The 20,658-nt window shown below is 37.0% G+C and overlaps 1 protein-coding gene across 3 annotated transcripts in view; it reads left to right on the top strand.

Moving 5' to 3' along the window:
- The window catches only part of LOC150089255 (dynein intermediate chain 2, ciliary), a 317,847-nt gene that overhangs the window by 137,984 nt on the left and 159,205 nt on the right, over positions 1–20,658 (top strand). The gene's annotated exons all lie outside the window — the stretch shown is intronic.

Below are 20,658 nucleotides of genomic sequence, written 5' to 3'. Positions count from 1 at the left end.
TGATGTTACAAACAACTAATTCTGAATGGAAAGCATTCAAGGAAGTAATTTTGGAAGCTACTAGGCTTTTTGTTTTAACTAAGAAATACTGTTCTAGGTGTAGAACCAGATGGATGTCAGATGAACTAATGAGACTCATAGCAGAGAACAAAAATCCATGGGATGCACATAAATTTTCAGGCTACACAGAAGCCTTGGGAGATACAAGCTAGTCTGCAATCAAGTCACAAAAGAGGTTAGGCAAGCGGAGGTAGATAATGAAAAATCTTTGGCAAAGGAAAAACAGCAAATACTTAAGACTTATATAAACTCTGAAAGGAAGGAGATGAATCAGTTTGGTCCACTTGATATCAATAGTTTGACTGTAGATGATCATTCTCAGATAGCTGCCGAACTAAATGAGTATTTTGCATCTACATTCACACATGAGGAATTATTCAAGGAGGAGAGGGCCAGATGTTTATCAAACTGTAATAGGGATTTAAATGATTTTGTAATAACTGAGAGCAAAGCGGAGGAGAAATTGTTGAAGTCAAACATAAGAAAAGCACGTGGGGTAGATGGAATCTATCCAGTATTTTAAAGGAGGTGGCAAAGGAAGTAAGCAAACCCTTAGCCATAATTATGAGAGCATCCTTGGACTCGGGGGAAGTCCCCACGGACTGGAGATGTGCAAATGTATCTCCAAAGGGTGACACGAGAGTAATTACAGACCTGTTAGCTTGACTTCTGTTTCAGGGAAAATAATGGAGTCACTGGTTAAAGAAGCATTGCAGGATCATTTAGACAAGACAGCAGTAATAATTCAGACCCAGCATGGGTTTCTCAAGGGGAAGTCTTGTCCAACCAGTTTGATTGGATACTATGATGTAGTCACAAAGGAACTGAATGTCAAAAATAATTTTTATCTCTTATACTTGGATTTCAGGAAAGCTTTTGATACTCTTGTACATGGAAGACTACTGAACGAATTGGAGCAGTATGGTATTAAGGGCAAGTTGCTACACTGGATAAAAGGTGGTTGAGTGGGAGAAGACAGAGAGTGTTAATCAATGGATACTGCTGTATGTGGACTAATGTTATTAGTGGTGTCTCTCAGGGTTTGTTGTTGGGCCCATTGTTGTCTTATATATTTATCAATGATATTGATGAAGTTTAATGCCAAAGTTTGCAGATGGTACAAAGGTTGGCTGGGTTGTTATTGACAGTATGCTGCTGCAACAGGATCTGGTAAAGTTGGGCAGATGGGCTGAGAAGTTTAACATTGACAGTTGTGAAGTACTGCATATAGGTAGCAGTAACCATCCAAAGAAATCTACTACCAGTGAGTGTAACTCATGTTACACTCATGAAAGAGACCTGGGGGTAATTGTGCAATCAGATATGAAGTTTTCTGAGCAGTGTAGACAAGCTGGCAGAATATGTCATAGGGTCTTGTCAATGATATATAGGAATTTTGCGAGCAGGGATAAGGAGGTGATTATCCTCTTGTATAAGGCAGTGGTAAGGCCATACCTTGAATACTGTGTACAGGTTTGGAAGTCTCATTTTAGGAAGGATGTAGAGTTGCTGGAACGAGTACAGAGAAGGGCAGCTAGACTGGTGAAGTGAAGAAAGGGGTGCTCTTATGTAGAAAGGCTTAAGTTCTGCAAGTTGCGGCTTCTGGAGACTAGGTACCTATGAGGCGATCTATTTGAGGTGTATAGGGTCTTGAATGGATTGAGCAGGCTCAATGTTGACGAGGTTCTTCGTCTTACTCAGATTACAAACCTGAAGGGGGCATAGATTCAAGCTGAGAAAAGACAGTTGTAGAATAGATGAGCAGAAGTTTTCCTTTAGCCAGTGGGTAGTTGATTACTGGAACAAACTTCCATCTGTTGTTGTGGAAGTTGATAGCTGAAATAATTTCAAGACAGAACTAGAGAAACATTTGGAATGAATGGATCAGTGAAATGGGAAGTGTTTTTTTTTTTTTTTTGTGGCTGATGCTGTATAAGCTTGCTTTCTTGCATCATGTACTTCTGCTAATGCTAATATTATATTTACAATACATATATAATATGTTCAAATGCATTTTGTCTACATTAGATATAAGATATTCAAATTCATATTATCTACATTAGTTATAACATAGTCAACATCTGTTTTTTATTGATAGGCATACCTAGAATTTCCATCTGAGAGTGTGGCAATGTTTCAAACTTTTTTTATTTTCAAATACCATTAGTTTTTATGAACTAAGAAGGATTTTATTTGTCATAAAATTTGTTTTTCACATTTTTAAGGTGATAGAATGATGGGGGATTAAATTCCCCAATCATTCTATCACTTTAAACCCCACAGTTATGCCCCTACTTATATCTGTATTTCACCTTTTGCATGCATATATGTACAATGGATTCTGCTATAACATGCAACATGTTTCAAAAAAATAATGTGTAGTAGAAATGCATTCTGTAGTACGCACATTTTTATAAAACATTCAGAGATAAGTCACCAAATGTGGAGGATGTGGAAAGGTCAGGAAATGACCACCGCATATCCCCAGAGCAATATGGCCTTAGTTGCTAATGCTCCTAAAAAAAAAAAAAAAAGAAACCAGCAATAACTTCCATAAAAGCTATAAATTGTGAATAGTTACCCATTTATCAGACTTATTTTTATTGATGCTTATTATGCTATGATTGGTAAATATACTAAAACTCAAAGTTTATTAATAATATTTGCATTTTAATATGTTTTAAAACTCAAAATAAAAATTTATTGAAATAAAACATGTATGGGTACTACTGTTTCATTTTTGATGGCTAATGTTTTTTCAGTTGGATGAGGGTTTGGTAGGAAATCTTCTTTTGGGCTGTTTTTTTTTAAAGAATGAAAGAAGACTGGTTGCTTAGCTTGCTTTTCTTTTTTATTCTAAAATAATTCTGTAACTGCTCATCAACCAGTTTTCTTTTGAATTTTTAGCTTCTTTCTATGTCCAAAGCCACATAGAAAATCATTCCTGCTTTAAAACTTCCATTTTTATTTCAATATTTAATGCTTTCCATTTTTATTTTTTGAAAGACTATTATCTTTTCTTTGCACTCATTTGGTTATAGCATGGTAGTAAGAATATATATATATAGATAGATAGATATACAGGCACTCCCCGTCTTACGTAATACTCAACTTACGGAAATTCGACTTTACGTAAGTTTTTGCCGGCAGGTGCAAACTTAAAAAAAATTGTGGAAATGTATTTTGCATCCCGTAGGAATAAATGGAGGTATCGTGAAAATATCATCATGTGAACCCAATAACACACTGTTTTTTTTTTTTTTTTTGTTCCAAACGTTCCAAGTCCTTGGAAGTTGAAAATTTCACTATATTACTAAGCTATTTATCTCTCTAAAAGATCATTTTTATAATGGAAATTGCACTACACTTTCATCATTATCATATGTTCTGTTATAAGAATAAATTTTAAACGCCTTTGTGATATATTTTTTAGCACATTTCTAGAGGTCATGACCATAAAACAAAAACAATTTACACTGTCCGGTTTATTGGGCTTTTCTGTTAGTGAAATTTATTATACTTGATCTTATTGCATTTGCGATAATACTGATAACTGGAATTGTGTGGGTTTTTACATTATTTTGGTAAAATCTGTTCCCCTTCATTGAAATCTTCAATCATATAAAAAACATAAATAAATTTTCAGAATCTCTTCATTCCTATTTATATATTACAATGAAGAAGGCAAAGCGACCAATGAAAAGTGTAAGTGATGGTAGTGCCAGGAACAAAACAAAATTGATTTAGAAATGAAGATTAAAATGATTAAGAAGTATGAAGCTGGACAAAGTTTGTCATCTATTATGAGGGAATTAGGTCTCGCTGCTTCAACAGAGAATACTATTTCAAAGGACAGTGCACATATAAAAGGACGTGTCAAAGGATCAACGCACTTAAGATCAACAGTGATCACAAAACAGCATTCAGGTGCTATATTGAAGATGGAACAGCTGTTAATAATATGAATGGAAAATCAGATTCAGAAGCGAGTTCCCCTAAATCTAATGACCATTCAAGCAAAAGCAAGAATTATTTATGAAGATGTTAAGGATAAGTATGGCGAACCCCAACCCAAGTTCGTGGCAAGCAATGGGTGGTTTAATAGGTTCCAGCATCGTGCTGGTTTCCACAATGTTAAAGTATGCGGTGAAGTTGCTAGTGCCGATTCTGCAGCTGCAGAGAAATTTTGTGATGTGTTTGAAAAATATTATTGATGAAGGCAGTTAAAAATTTGTTGCATTTTTAAATTTTTAACGTTGACGAGGCTGCTCTGTATTGGAAAAAAATGCGGGATCGAACATACATCGACAAAGAGGAAAATACAATGTCAAGTTTCAAGGTGTCAAAAGATAGGGCCACACTTTTGCTTGGAGTTTATGCAGCGGGAGATTACAGATTAAAACCACTGCTTGTGTAGCATTCTGGAAATCCTCGTGCATTTAAGGGCATCAATAAAGACACCCTACACGTGCATTTCTGATCGAACCAGAGAGCATGGATAATAGTATCTCTCTCTTTGAGGATTGGTTTAAATGCTGCTTCATTCCCAAGTTTGAAAAATATTGTAAAGACAACGACATTCCTTTCAAGATTTTGCTTCTATTTGATAATGCTCCTTGACATCCCAGTCATCTAGATGATTTCAATTCAAACATGAAAGTCATATTTCTACTGCCAAACACGACTTCACTCATCCAACCTATGGATCAGGGTGTTATTTCGAATTTAAAAGCATACTATTTACGCACAACATTTCTTCAGGCATTGTCTGCAGTAGATGATGAGAAAAATTTTACGTTAAGAGACTTGGAAATCTTACAATATTTCCCATGCCATCTTAAACATTAATAAGGCCCTGGCGGAAACTACTAAAAGTTGTTTTTCATACGAAGAGGTTACAAATAAGATTGTAAAGGTTGCAAAGCTGCTTCAGTTGGAAGTTGATGCCAAAGATGTGGAGGAGTTAATAGAGGAAGAAGAGAAGGAAATATCTAACGAAGAACTTATTGACTTGCAGGCAGCAATAGTGAAAGAAGAAAATGCTGACAAAGCTCAAGATGAACCAAATGAGGAGCCGAGATGCTTACTCACCAGAGAGATGGCAATGGCATTTTGTGAAATTGCATCGGCAATGGCAAGGTTTGAGAAGATGGATCCTAACAGTGAACGATTCTTAAAAGTTAACAGAGGGGTGAATGATATGCTTGCTTGCTACAAAGAAATCAATGATGAAAAGAAAAAAGCCAGCGTCCAGTCATCCATTAATATGTTCTTTCATAAGGTTGAGCTGCTGACCCTTCTAAATCTCCACAGCTCCCAACCTCTGCAGTGGCATGCTTATCAGTTGAAGATGTTGATTCTGGCAATGATGCTCGAGAGGTAAAACTTACTAATGTTATGCCTGTCTCCTCTCTTTTTTTGTAATTTTATAATTATGAAATTTTTTAAATTGCATGCTTTTGTAATTTTTCCTGTGCATAAGATAAAAAATTTAATAAATACAATAAATAATTTTATTTACATGTTCATTGAACATTTCTTTTTTGATTCAATCAATTCGGTGAGCACAGCTGCGAGTGCTGCACAAGCATGGGGGAAATTGCAACTTATATAAAATCTGACTTACATAGCGTTCCACAGAACGCAACCCTTACGTAAGTTGGGGAGTTCCTGTAGTAAATTAAATTACAAATGTAAAATGGGGGTATGTATTAAACATATGAAGTAATGAATCCCAGGATAGAAAGGAATAACAAGCTTGCAAAGTAGCAGTAAATAGTCGCTAAACTTTGTTTAGGCGAGAAAAGTGTTTTAAAGCAGAAAAGGAGCATTTTGAATATTGCGTTCGATAAACTAATGGCTCATGAGAAATCAAAATATTGGAGTGGGGGTAGGAAAGCATAAGAATACTGAAGAAGACAAAAAAAAGATCGTGCTTGGGCAGTTCGGGGTTGCTATTCCCATTAGGACCCTGAACGTAGCTCTGTGAGCATACTTCCAGTGTTTAAGTATGGTATATAAAGATAATAATAAATAAAAATAAAATAAAAAAATTAAAATATAAAAAAAAAAGTGTCCCTGGTCCATATACCATTATTTGATAATATTTTATACAGATGCAGTCTTATAAAAACTTTATAGATAGATATAGATAGATATATGTATTTATTGTATATGATATACACTGAGTGATCACTGAATTATGACCACCTACCTAATACTTCATAGGTCTTCCTTTTGCCCTCAGTACAGAAGCTATCCGACGTGGCATTGATTCAACAAGGTGTCGGAAGCGTTCGGGAAGTATGGCCAACCAAGCTGTGTGTAATGTGGTCAGCAATGCAGGTATAGAGGTGATTTGTGTATCCAGATGCCTTATATGCCTTTCCATAGTGTCCCACCTCTTGCTCTATGGGATTGATATCGGTGGAGTTCGGAAGCCAGTCGATATGCTGAAAGTCAGAACTGTGTTCCTCAAACCATTCCTTCCTGCACAAGGGGTCCAAGTTCCTGCCAGTGAAACATGCCCTACACCATACAACCGTCTCCACCAGTCTGCACTTTTGATACCATGCATGACAGATCAAGAGCCTCATGTTGTTGACGCCAAATCCGTACACGACCATCCACGGTTGGAGTAAATAATGTGACTGATCTGACCAGCACAGCACATCTTCTTCCTATCTTCTAACGTCCAACTTTCATGCCCTTTTCACCAGGCGAGTCTTTTATGCTGATGAACCTTGGTTAGGAGAGGATGCCATAGTGGTTGGTTGTCTGCTGGTATAGCCATTACATGCGAGCATGGTCACGCCAGATATTGTTCTGGGTTGACCCATGTTGTATTTGGTAGTCAACTCTTCAACAGTGCTGCGCCTGTTTGGCTGCACGAGCCATCAGACCAGGCGCTCACCTCTAACATCAACCTTTCCCTGACCTTTGCAGTTTTTGCCGTCGGGTCATTGTTTGACCATTTTAACACCAGTCCTGCTATACTTTAACTATGGCGGCTCTTGAACACCCCACCAGGTCAGCTGTTTGGAAAATCGAGGCACCAGCTCGTTGAGCACCCACAATCTATCCTTTATCAAAGTCCGATAAATCCTTCCTTTTACCCATCACACTCGGAATTTTACTACCTGCTGAACCATTGACACCTTATAAACGCGTAGGTTGACTAACTCCACATTCTCATACCTCACATGGTCAACGGGTTCACTTTCAGTTTTCATAGGGGTGATCACTCACTGTATTTCATCCCCTTAATGGAAATCCTTATTTATCTCAACTAAACTATCAACTAGGGATTGCAGATTTACCGGTAATTTGGTAATTGTATTTAAATTTGCCATTTTGCAAGAATTTACTGGGAATTTACAAATACAAACATTTTACAATAAAACTAAATTATTGAAAGAGTGAATGAGTAATCATTTCTTTTTGAAAGTTATTTTTATTTTTTTTATGTAAACCCCAAACACGAGAGGTATTAGAACCTATAGTACTTAGTACCGTGCTTGTGTTGGAGGTTTTCTTAAATGAAAGATAAGAAGATATTTGTGGACATTGAACTTCTGTAGACTGTAATTTTCAGGAAATATATATGAAGGAAGGTTGTTCCAGAAAACACTAGTTGAATGAATAAACGAGGAAGATGAAAAGTTGGTTCTGTGAGTTTGAAGTTGGGCAGTAAATGGATGTTGGCTGGTGGTGGCACACGTTCAGACTGTTTTGAAAGAGCGGGAATTATAGAAGCCAATTCAGAAGAACTGTGCCCATGGAAATATCTGTAGAAGAGGCATGCAGATACAGTACGTCTATGAGACAGCGAGTGGAGAGACTCTGTTAGAGATGAATCATTAATTAACCTAACTGCCCTCTTCTGAATGGAATCAAGAAGCCTGAGAGAGGTTTTCGGGGCACCACCCCAGATGTGGGAACAATATTCCATGGTAGGGTGGATTTGCGATTTATACAGAGTGAGCAGCTGTTTGGAAGAAAAGTAACGCCGAGAGCGAAAGAGAAAACCAAGTTTTTTAGATGCAGAGGAAGAAATATTTGTAATGTGCCTGTGCCAAGAGAGATTAGAAGTCAGGGTAATCCCCAAAAGGGATATCTCATTTTGCCTAGAAATCGGAGTGTCACCAAAGATAAGCATAAGAGAAGAAGAATCCTTTTTCCTAGATATAAGATAGGATTGATTTTTAGAAGGATTGAAATCAGCTAAGTTGTCTTTGCCTCACTGGAGAATTTCACCTGGAGATTGGCATTTAAAGAATTGAAATTTGAAATTTAGCGGATTTTCGAAAAGTTGAAGCTGATTGAGCAGGGCAAGGTTTCTCAAAATGAAAAGTGGAAGGCAATGTGCTATCATTGGCAAAACTATAGATAGGATTTTCATTCAATGGAAGAAGGTCATTAATATACAAGAGGAAAAGAGTGGGGGAAAGCACTGAACCTTGAGGGACACCGGCATTAGTGGAGAAGTTAGAAGATAGAGAGCCATCTACCATCACCCTCAGTGAGTGATCAGAGAGAAAACTGGATAACCAATTACAAAAAACAGTTGGCAAACCATAAGATGGAAGCTTGTTTAGAAGACCTTTATGCCAAACACGATCAAAAGCCTTTGAGATGTCAAGAGCAACTTCGTGTGTTTCACCGAACTTTTCTATGGAATTAGTCCATAAACGTGTAACATAAGCCAGAATATCACCAGTGGATCGACACTGACGGAATCAATACTGGCGATTGTTAATCAGAAGGAAGGTTTCTAGGTAGTTTAAGAGTTGGCGGTTAATTGATTTCTCCATTACTGTAGAAAGAGTAGAAGTAATTGCAATGGGAAGATAATTGGATGGGAGGGATCTGTCACCCTTTTTAGGAACTGGCAGACATGAGCAAATTTCCAAGCAGAAGGAAAAACACCTTTGAAATAAGAAAGTGAAAAAGGCGGCAAAGAACAGCAGTAAGTTCAGGAACACAGGTTTTGAGAACAAGTGGAGAAATACCATTGGGACCTGGAGCTTTCTTAGCATCAAGATTCGTCAACATCCTTTTGATGGAAAACCACAGGAGGCATTGAATGGAGCGCGTTGGGAATGGTGGGAAGTGTTTTACCAAGATCATAGGTGCCTCCGTAGCCAAGTGGGAAGGAGCAGCAGTGCGTAGCACATGCTTCTTGATTAGACCGGGGTTCGAGCCCGTCACCACCAAATACAGAGGATGCGGAAAGGTCAGGGAATGACCACCGCATATTCCCAGAGCAATATGGCCTTAGTTGCTATTGCTTCTAAAAACCAAATAACTAACTAACCAAGATCATTAATACAGGAGTTGGAAGAAAAATGGGATGCTAGCAGGGCAGCTTTATCCTTGGCTGAAGTGACAACAGAACTATCTGGTTTGGACAGAGGTGGGAGCAGAGATGGGCAAATGTTGCAGCCAATAGCTTTGGCAAGAGACCAGAATGCTCGGCTACCATTAGGGCAAGAAGCAAGTTTTCTACTCTCTTAGCCCATTCAAACTCTAGTTTGGACTGATTAATAACTGCTTTTCAATTGTTTCAAAGTTTGATGTAGGCAGAAAATAACACTGAAGAATTAAAAACAAGCGAATTACGATATGCAACATTCTTCTCTTGAACAGCCCTAGCACAATTATTGGAAAACCAAGGTTTAGATAAAGGACGAGATTTTAAAGTGGAGTGTGGGATAAAGGATTCCATTCCTGCAAGAATAATTTCAATGACACGATCTGAGCAAATGTTGACATCAAAAGTTTGAAAAAGTAATCCGACCAAGGAAAAGAAGAAAAGAAATCTTGTAGGTCATCCCATTTTGCATTCTTGTAATGCCAAACAGTACGAGGTTGGGAATAGCCATGAGATAATGGCTCCATTGGAGAAGAGACAATCACCAAGTTGTGATCTGAGGTGCCTAAAGGACCTCTCACTTTGACCGTGTACTTAGAAGGGTTTTTTCCGAGGAAAAGATCAAGTGTGTTGGCTGTATGGTTGGGATTGTCTGGTATTCTTGTAGGTAAATGAACAATCTGTGCAAGTTCATTAACAATTGCAAAAGCCTCAGCATCTCGACCAGCTGGGTCAGTGTGACTAGAAAACGGAAGCCAGCTGGAGTTGTGAACATTAAAATCACCAAGGAAAATTACCTCACTGTTAAGAAAGTTGGACTGGAGAAAGTCAAGTTGCAAAGAGAGGAAGTCAAAGAGCTCCAAGTGATTAGTGGAGTTGGGAGAACGATAGAGACAACAGATGAATTTGACACAATGAGGAAGAGAGATTTTAAGCCAGAGAAGATTGAAAAGAGGAGATTCCAAATTGCCAAGTCTCTGACAGGGAATATCAGAATGGACATATGCACAAGTACCACTTTTGAGGCGAAAGGAATCATACAGCGAATAATTTGTGCAACTGAGATGAGCAGTAGTTGAATCAACCGATAACTGAGATTAAGTCAGAAAAGTACATGGGATTTGACAGCAAGTGGAAATGGACATCATTGAGATTAGAATTGAGACCACATGTATTTGTGAAATGAATTAGGAAGTGTGTGTGGGAGGTTTAGATCTTTTCGCAGATAAGCTTACTCTATTAGTTTGACAATTCATGGTCTATTGAATAGTAAGAAAAAGTGGATGACACATGCTATATGAAGTAATGAAATTTTTGGTTATGGCATACACATGGTAAGTATACCCAGATCCTTGACATAACATGGCCTCGAATATGCCCCGTGCATACACACTACTCGGACTCCCTCTAGTCACTATATGGCAGAGTAGAGGTAGCAAGATTATACACTAGCTGATCTGGAAGCCTCCTAGGCAGTTACCAATAGGTTCGGTCTGGCGTACTAACTAGTGGTCGGCCTGCAAACACTGTTTTAGAGCTGTACTCTTGAAATGTAAGATAGATCGAATCTCGCCATGATGTTCATCCTAACCTCAAAAGTCATCAATCATACTGCATGATGGAAGAGTTGACTGGAACTTATTTACCGCCCCTTTGTGTTACTGCCTGGGAGCACAAAGGAGTGGCTTTCCTCCATGTGGTGTGGGTGACACACCTCGACCCCTGCTTACGTTGGTTCACACCTGGGTGGTCACCCACCATGTGCTTGTTCATGGAGATTATACCCAGGATTACTAACAGTCCCACCCTCGTGAAGGTGCAAGCAGAGGATTTGGCTGTCACAGTCCATTCAGACTTCGCCGTACACTTGACTTAAGTGTCACCCAAATATCAGCGTTTTAGACTCCCAGCATTCCATCAGCGTTTTAGACTCCCAGGTAGCAAGTACAGCAAGCTGTACTTGTTACTTGGGAGAATGTCTGTGAGAATCCTTGCTACCTGAGAGAATGTCTGTGACAACCTCAAGGACCAAAATATATAGTAATGTGAAGTACATAATAATGTGAAAAAAGCATTAAATGAGAATTTCCAAAATACAAATTTTACAATAAAAAATAACTTACTGATACAGAGAATGAGCAAACATTTATTTTTGAAAGTTATACATAGAAATGTCTAAGCAGCATTATATGAAAATTATTTCAAAATATCACAACTAAATTTAATAAATACTTAGAATTAATTACTCATTTTTTATTATTAAGAAAATAGCCTCTCATAAAGCATAGTGTATTAAAACTGCCATCGTCTAACCTCGATCTAATTTTAGTGCAAATAGTACCATCATTAGAAATGCTCATTCTGATTCAATGCTAGCTGGATGAATTCTCATTGATGCATCGAAAACTTTTTTCAGAAATTTTCCTTTCAATTTTTGCTCTGTGAAGTAATTTATTTCCTTTTTCACTACGTATTTTCTACTTATCATTTTCTTTACTTTAGTGTGATCAACATTTATGCTGGTTTTATGTTTAATGAATAAATTCAGTTTCTCTTTCATCGTTAAAAGTGTATTTGTAGGGTCTGTGGTTGAATCAGTTGCTGTGGATGAATTGGAAGCTGATGGTGTTGTTCTGAGTGAGTAGCTAACAACATGATCTTCCCTTAATTCTTTATCATTGTCAGATATGTGCTTGAGTAGTTCTACAATTTCAATTTCATTCAACAGTGTACTTTTACTTATAGTATTGAAAATTCCATACTTATCCCCCCTGGTTTAATATTTCTGGGTTATGTAAAAAGCATAAAATATCAGAGTAAATGGTACGTCTTTCTTTCACACGCAAGATAATTTCTTGCTTCAGTTCATTACTTAAAAAGAAATTTTGCTTGGATAGTTCATCTAGCATGAATTCTGTTGTTATATCTACAACATACAAAGTAGTGTTTTCAGAACACAATGATTCTACTGCTACCTTTATAGGCTGTAATATCAATATTGTGTTTGAGAGCAGCACAAGTTCATTTTCAGTAAAGATCACATCTGAATTAATGTCAATGAGACTCTTTCTAATAGAATTTTTTATTTTTGAGAAATGCTCCAACATGGCCAACAAACTGCTTCAACCTGTTTTAGAGTCCAATATCAGAGACAATTCCTTACCCAATTCCTCTGTAATATGCTTCTGAAGAATATAATTTTTTAGGGGTGACTTGCAAAACATTTTGACAACATTTCGTATTTTTGTTATTAAAAAATTCAAATGTTCATCTTGTTGTTGTTATGTTGTTGTTGTTGTTATTTGGTTTTTAGGAGCATCAGCAACTAAGGCCATATTGCTCCAGGGGATATGGCGGTGGTCATTCCCTGACCTTTCCGCATCCTCCGTATTTGGTGGTCACGGGCTCAAATCCTGGTCTAATCAAGAAGTGTGTGCTACGCACTGCTGCTGCTGCTGCTGCTCCTGCCCACCTGGCTACGGAGGTGCCTGTTCATCTTGTAAAACATTCATATCGTAATCACCATCAATAAAACGTTCTTGTGTCACTTTTAAGCCATCGAACACATTTGCAGAGACTTCTGAATCTACATCCTCATTATCAGGTTCAGAATCTATTTGTTCCTCCCTTTCTTGAGAATCACTTTTGTTGTAAAGTATTTTCACTACCACCAACTGAATTCTGTGAGCCATACACAATTGGTTGTTCGCATTAATAATTTTTGCAACTTCCTTCATTTACACATTGACTGCCAAGCTAGTATAAGAAAAAAAATTTCCCCGGAGAATTACTAATCAATAATTTGATTAGTAATTCTAAAATAAATATTGAAATCTCAGTGTTATGTAGTTTTTTTGCTTAAAATATCAAAAAAGAGTATTTTTTTGTGTCACATATATATGGCTAACGTGGCCCAGTAGGTTACTTTATTTCTTTATTTGAGATGCCGTGTTGGCTACATACGTGAGACGCTAATACAGCATACATATGAAGGTTGTTTGTAATTAGTTTATTGCGCTCGCTGCAATAAAATTAATCGCGATAAAATAAACTCTCAAACGTCGCATTACGTTTGTCAGTATTGTTAGAGATTTTGAGAAAACAAGTTCGTTAGTGCACTGTGTTGTGTTTCTCCACAAGTTTCTACAAGTGTGTTGTGAAAAAAAAAAAAAAAAAAAAAATCTAAAAAGCAATGGCTAAAAGAAATTACTAAAAGAAGAGGAACTGAGAGAAATTGCTGAAAATCTTAGTAGTAGTTTTGAAGATGAAAACAATTTTGACTCTGATGATTCGGTAAAAGATCCTGACTGGAATATTTCTTCAAATGAAGAAGGAGATACTGAAATATCAGAAAATGTTGAAGAAGTGCTTGAACACTGGACAGAAGAAGAAAACACGGATGAGCAATTTCTAAAGACTGAAAAACCTGAGATTGAAGCGACTGAAACAAATGAAATGAATTGAATGGACTGAATACAAAGGACGCCAAAAAAGATTTGATTTTACAGGCAAATTGGGACTGCAAATAGACGTATCAAGAAACATTACTCATCTTGAGGCGTTTTCATTATTTTTTGATGAAGAAGTAATAAATCTTATTGTAACGGAAACAAACAGATATGCTGAACAGAAAATTCAGAATACCCGAGCTTTGCGGCATTGTCTAAAAAAGTGGGTTTCGACAACTGCTGATGAGATGAGAAAGTTTTTCGGACTTCTTATATGGATGGGACTAGTAAGATTGGGCAGTATTGCATCTTACTGGTCAACCAAACCTATCTATAAAAATAATTTAGTAACAAAAATTATGTCTCGCAACAGATTTGAATTGTTGTTGCGCCTCATTCACTTTTCAGACAGTGAAGCTGCTATTCCAGGGGACAGGCTCAGTAAGATACAACACCTGATAGATGTTTTGCAGCTGAAATGTCAGAAAATATTTTTCCCTGGTGAAGATTTCGTCATTGATGAAACTCTTATTCCTTAGAGGGGCAGGCTGATATTCCGACAGTATATTCCAAATAAAGCGCACAGGTATGGAATCAAGCTGTTCCAGTTATGTTACACTGAAGGATATACCTGGTCAAGCAAGATCTATTCAGGTAAATTAAAGACATAACTAAATGCTGCAACACAATTTTATCTGAAAAAAACACGTCAAAAAAACAAAAAACAAAAAAAAAAACAACATGATCAACTCCAGATTAATTCTTTATTCGTAAAACTGAAAAATAGTGTAACTTCAATAAGTTTTACTTAACCTTACATTGTGCAACATATAATAAAAAATGTCTAATAAAATAATTTTCTCCTTTTTCAGTTCCTTTATCCATTTTTTTACTATGTACTAGTACATAATAAACATTACTCTATAATATCGGTGTAGGTACACCATAGACAACTCTTAAAGAAAAACTACGGTAGTAGTAGTGTGAAAGGCATAATTTCATGTATCTCATATTGTGCTTATCCTTCACAACGAGTTACCATGTATTGCACTACTGGAATAAGTAACGCTTCACTTAGAGAAGACTATTGTTACTTATTTTCAGTGGGCACCGCTTGCAAAATGGTATGGGATAAGATGCTCTGTTATCTACATACTATCCCTATTAGACTTAGGAAAGCAAAAAGATGTAGGAAAGTGATAGTAGGAGAGGAAGAAATGCTGTTGAAAGAAGAAAGGAACAGTTATTCCCACTCACTGACTGAACTAAATCACTCACAAATTCCTCGAATAGACAACGTTTCCTCATCCTTCACAACGAGTTGCCCATGTATTGCACTATCTTGAATAAGTAACGCTTCACTAATAGAGAAGACTGTTGTTACTTTTTCCCAGTGGGCAGTCACCCAGACGGCATCATTTCAAAGCTAGTTGGCTTTTCATCGGCTTTTCACCAATGAAAAGCCAACTAGCTTTGAAACTGTACCGTCTGGGTGGGTGCCCACCGAGAATAAGTTAAAATAGTCTTCTGTATTAGTAAAAAGCATTACTTATTCAAGGTAGTGCAATGCATGGGCAACTCATTGTGAAGGATAAGCACAATATGAGATACAGATGAAATCATGCCTTTCACACTACTACCGTAGTTTTTCTTTAAGAGTTGTCTGTGGTGTATTTACACTGATGTTATATAGATACAGAATCTTAAACTCTTAAAATATTATGCCTAGTTTCATTTATTCAAATTATAAACATTATGAAAATTTGGTCCCCGTTTTAAGTGGAATTTTCTGGAATCAATTATCCTCAGATAATGAGGATCCCCCTGTATTTGTGAGGTTATCATGCCATGTCATAATACAGATGAGGAACCTGACAGTTCATTCTTTATATGATTTTGTGTTGCTTTATTTGATTTTTTGGTACCTTATTACAAAATTTGCACCTTTTACAAGTGCTAGCTTCAAAGAGGGATGAGAAAGTTTTAGCTAGTTTTGGTTACTTACCTAAGGTTTTTTTTAAATATTTCTTGTGATTTCAGCACAGTGCAGTGTAAATCCTGTACCATATTCTTTTTTTCAGCAGTCTTGAAGCTACAGATATTTATATAAAAGAAACAAAAAAGTGATATTGAATCATCAGGTAGAGATTGTAAAATGGCCTTTTTTAAAGATCTCTTGCAAATATGAAATCCTACAAAAAAAAAAAAAAAAAAAAAAAAAATACAAAAAAAAATTCTAGTAAGTGTATTCTTAGGATGTTAAACAAAAAAGTAGCCAAAACCTTTAAAATTTTCATGGAGCGTGTTTAAATTATATTGATTATAACCAAAATTACCTTGCTATACTTTTTGAAAGGAATCACTTATTGGCAGGATGCCAAGCCTCCTGATAATCAGAGATTCAGTAAGCCAAATAAGGCCTGTTATTGAGCCCCCTGCTGTGCATTTACCTGCTTTTCTTCTCTACATATTCATGTTACATGCCATGTATATTTGATTTAAATGCTGGTAGTAGAATTTGAACACAGTACCATTTTTACCATTGTGCTCCTTTAAGACTACTTTTTTTTTTTTTTTGGTGCATCTGTTTCTGCATGGTTTGGATATCATTAATTCAATTTTTCAGTGCCATTTCTTTAATATGTTTTGTTTTTATGCCTCTGAAACATTTAATATACTTTAATTATTACCATCCTGTATATTTAATTATATGGAATTTTTTAATATTTGTATACTGACATGTGCCTTAGATGATTATCAGGCAGCTTGGATGGTTTATATGAAGTCTTCATTAAGATAGTACTATTTATTTAAGTTACTCTGTAAGCCTTTGTTTAGCATAGCTACAAACAAGAACGTTATTGACTTTTGACCTGAAGTGATTTCCTTGTCATAAAGCTGTTTGTGACCTTGGCATTGTCCCTGCTTGGGTAAAGCCCTGCAGCCCTTTAACAATTTTGCAGTTAGCCACGCCCACCTCGTGTAAGTCTGGAGAAACGCGTGTTTCTCCAGACGTACTCTTCTCTTTGATTTCCTGCTGTGTATGACTGCCCACCTGCTCATTTGTTATATTCTGATTGCTGGTATTCAAAGCCATCCTTAACTCTTCAGCACGCCACCTAAGGAAGCAGTTTCATGCAATGTATGTCAAAAAATAGTACGTAATTAGGTTATCTGTAGAGGAATTTGCAGTATCGTTTTTTGTGATGTGTGTTCTTTAATAATGAACTTTTCTAAGTCATCAAGTGTTTTAAAAAATAATTCAGATGCCCTTCCTGTAAAAGAGCTAACAACGCAAGTTCAAAATTAGTCTCCTTCCAGCCATCATGAGCTGAATTTTCAGGATACCTCAACAGATTCTGATCTCCCTTGCAACTCTGACCATCCTTCATCCCCCACTATCAATTTACTACAGTCTCCTAAGCCCTTGCATCATACAAGGAAGTCAAATAAAGATGCCTCCACCCAAGCAGATGACTCTTCCCACCCAGCCCCTCTGCCTTCAACATCCCCAAACAATTGATTGCTCATTTGCTTCCCTGGAAAAAATGCTGAGGAAACAATTTAGAGAAAATGATGATATTAAACAGCATCTTTTTCAAATAGAAGATCAGCAATGTAAATTCTGTCACATGCTTCTTGAACTAAAGGCTATGGTCGAAAGCCTTCTGCTGCCTCACCCATCTGTTCATCAAGCTGCTGAAGTTCCAGCCCTCAGTTCAGATGCTGAAGAATTTGTTCCAGAAAAAAGCACCAGCACAATCCCTAAAATCTAGCTCTGTCTCTCTCTTTCTGTCCGAGAACACAATCGTGCTTCCTCACAACGTGTTGTTGACACAACTGTGGGTATCAGTTGTGTCAACAACACGTTGTTGACACAACTGATACTGTTGATTAGCAATCAACAGTTTGTATGTGCACTGTCAAAATGATCCTCTGAGCTTTATCCTGAAGTGCCTTCTCATAAAAGCTTGTCTACAAACTCCTCAAGTTTTAAGTTCCCCTGAAAAAGCAACAGATACACTAGCATAATAGGAATGAGAAATATGCAGTCTTGTATTAAAATTAGAAACAGAAATAGTTCGATGTTTAGAAGTAATATTTTTGTTAGCAGGCTTGATCCCAGTACTACCTCTCGGCAGATGGATTAGCTACTATTAGAGCTAGAAATTCCAGGTAGAGCTTTCAAAATAAAAACCAAACATCCCACATACACATCCTTCAGGATTGAGCTAAAGAATTATAACCTCAAAGATTGAGCTAAAGAATTATAACCAGAGTCCTCAGCTCTGGATATCATCATTCTTCGCTTTCTTGGTGATTCCCTTCTACTTCTGACTCTCTCTCTCTCTCTCTCTCTCTCTCTCTCTCTCTCTCTCTCTCTCTCTCTCTCTCTCTCTCTCTCTCTCTCTCTCTCTCAGGGTAATGCAGGATTTTATTTTTTTTTGGCTGGTGCAGCATGGGCCTCTGGCTTCCTTGCACCATATGGCAAATAATAATAATAATAATTATATAGTTAATTTCTACCCATAACATATTATGCCTTGTGCATTTAGTCTTCAACATATTATCATTATCTTCACCATTTGGCATCTTTCATATTGTGGCGCCTCCGTAGCCAGGTGGGAAGGAGCAGCAGTGAAGCACACGCTTCTTGATTAGACCGGGGTTCGAGCCCACACCACCAAATATGGAGGATGCGGAAAGGTCAGGGAATGACCACCGGAGCAATATGGCCTTAGTTGCTAATGCTCCTAAAAACCAAATAACAAACAACAACTTTCATATTGTGGAATTAATTTCGCAACCGTGATGGCATGTCTGCATTATCAGGGCATCTGCTCGCCCACTGATGAGTGAGCCAATAAGCTCCGAAATGCATTTGGGTGGTGGTACCCACTGAGAATAAATAACAGTAGTGTTCTCTACTAGAGAAGTGTTATTTATTTGAAGTAGTGCAATACCTGGTATCTCGTTGTGAAGGTAACCACAATATGAGATAAAATCTAAACGATGCCATTACACTACGTATGTAGTTAAACTTATGGGTAAACTATGGTGTATTTACACTGATATCATATAGTTAATTTCTACCCGTAATGTATTATGCCTTGTGCACTTAGTCTTCAACATATTATCATTATCTTCACCATTTGGCATCTCTCATATTGTGGAATTAACTTCGCAACTGTATTGGAATGTCTGCATTGTCAGGGTACCTGCCCACACACTGATGAGTGAGCCAACAAGCTCCAAAACGTGTCTGGGTGGTGGTGACCACTGAAAATAAATAACAGTAGTCTCCTCTACTAGAGAAGCATTATTTATTTGAAGTAGTGTGATACCTGGTATCTTGTTGTGAAGGTAGCCACAATATGAGATAAAATCAAAATGATGCCATTACACTACGTATGTAGTTAAACTTATGGGTAAACTATGGTGTATTTACACTGATATTGTATAGTTCATTTCTACCCATAACATATTATGCCTTGTGCAGTTAGTCTTCAACATATTATCAAAAATATTCATATACAAAATGCCACCTTTTTCTTATAAAATGGCTCAATGAACTGAAAACAGGATCAGCATCCAAACTGTTAGACTCTTTTCATTCCAAACCTTGGTTCAAATCCCACCTGAAACCATACTTTAAAAGTAAGCAAAAATGCCACAGACAGTGGAAGAAATATGGCACTTCATCAGCACACAAAATATAAAAAGAGCAGAGCATTGTTTCAACTCAAAAAAAATCAGTTGTACAAAAGTTATATTATGTCCACGCTAAAGCACAATAAAAGAGCACTTTTTACAAAAACAACGGCTACCTTACAGCATGAACTAGTTTTAGAATGGATAAAATGCAATATGGAAACAAGCAATTTTTACATCTGCACTGAAGATATGCAAAACAGATTTAAAGAATTCAATTCTTTCAATAGCATGCAACATGAATGCCTCCTGGTCAAGCCCTGCTAAACCAGCTTGTGAACAAGAATACAATTCAACATATAATTAACCAATTACACCTTGATAGTAGCGAAGGCCCTGACAGCATCCTTAGTTTTATTATTAGATTGTCCAGTGCATACATCATTTATTCGTTAGTGCATGTTATTGCCAGGTGCGTTTCCCAGCCATTCCTTCCAAGACAATGGAAGACTTTCAGGATTACGCTGATTCCTAAAAAAGCTTGCAGTAATAACCATACAGGCTATCGACCAATTGCTGTTTTGTCAGTAATTACTAAAATTATTGCAAAAATCATGCTCCCATACCTTCAACATGCAATCTTTGCTAATGCACCTGTCAACGTGCACTTTGGTCCTAGAGGGCACTCCACAATAACTAGCCTAGCTGAAACCATTGTGCGTGCGCATCCAACCTGTGTTTCAAGATAAGGCACAATACAATGTTTTTTACTTAGACATTAAAGGTGCTTTCAACACTGTAGATCTCAAGAAAGCTTTTGAAATACTAAAAAAACCCATTTTCTCATTGACACAATGATTATTTCCTGTCTTCAGTAGCCTAAATCGCAGATTTCTCTTCTTCCTCACTAGTACTGACAATATTCTCGTCACAACCTCAACAGGCATTCCCCAAGGAAGTGTTCTGTCCAGTACTATATTTTCAGCATTTCTACAACCACTTCTACAAGAAAATCCAAATCTACTGGCATATGCCAGTGATTTAAAGTTATTTATTATCTCCAAAGCCAACGATTATATTTGCAAAGTAAGCTAAGATGCGAATTTACAGATTTGTCAAATCATC

Source organism: Mastigoproctus giganteus, chromosome 2, assembly GCF_048544385.1.
Source record: "Mastigoproctus giganteus isolate SK-2022 chromosome 2, ASM4854438v1, whole genome shotgun sequence".
In the NCBI taxonomy this organism is placed as follows: Eukaryota; Metazoa; Arthropoda; class Arachnida; order Uropygi; family Thelyphonidae; genus Mastigoproctus; species Mastigoproctus giganteus.
This window is presented reverse-complemented; position numbering and strand designations above follow the sequence as displayed.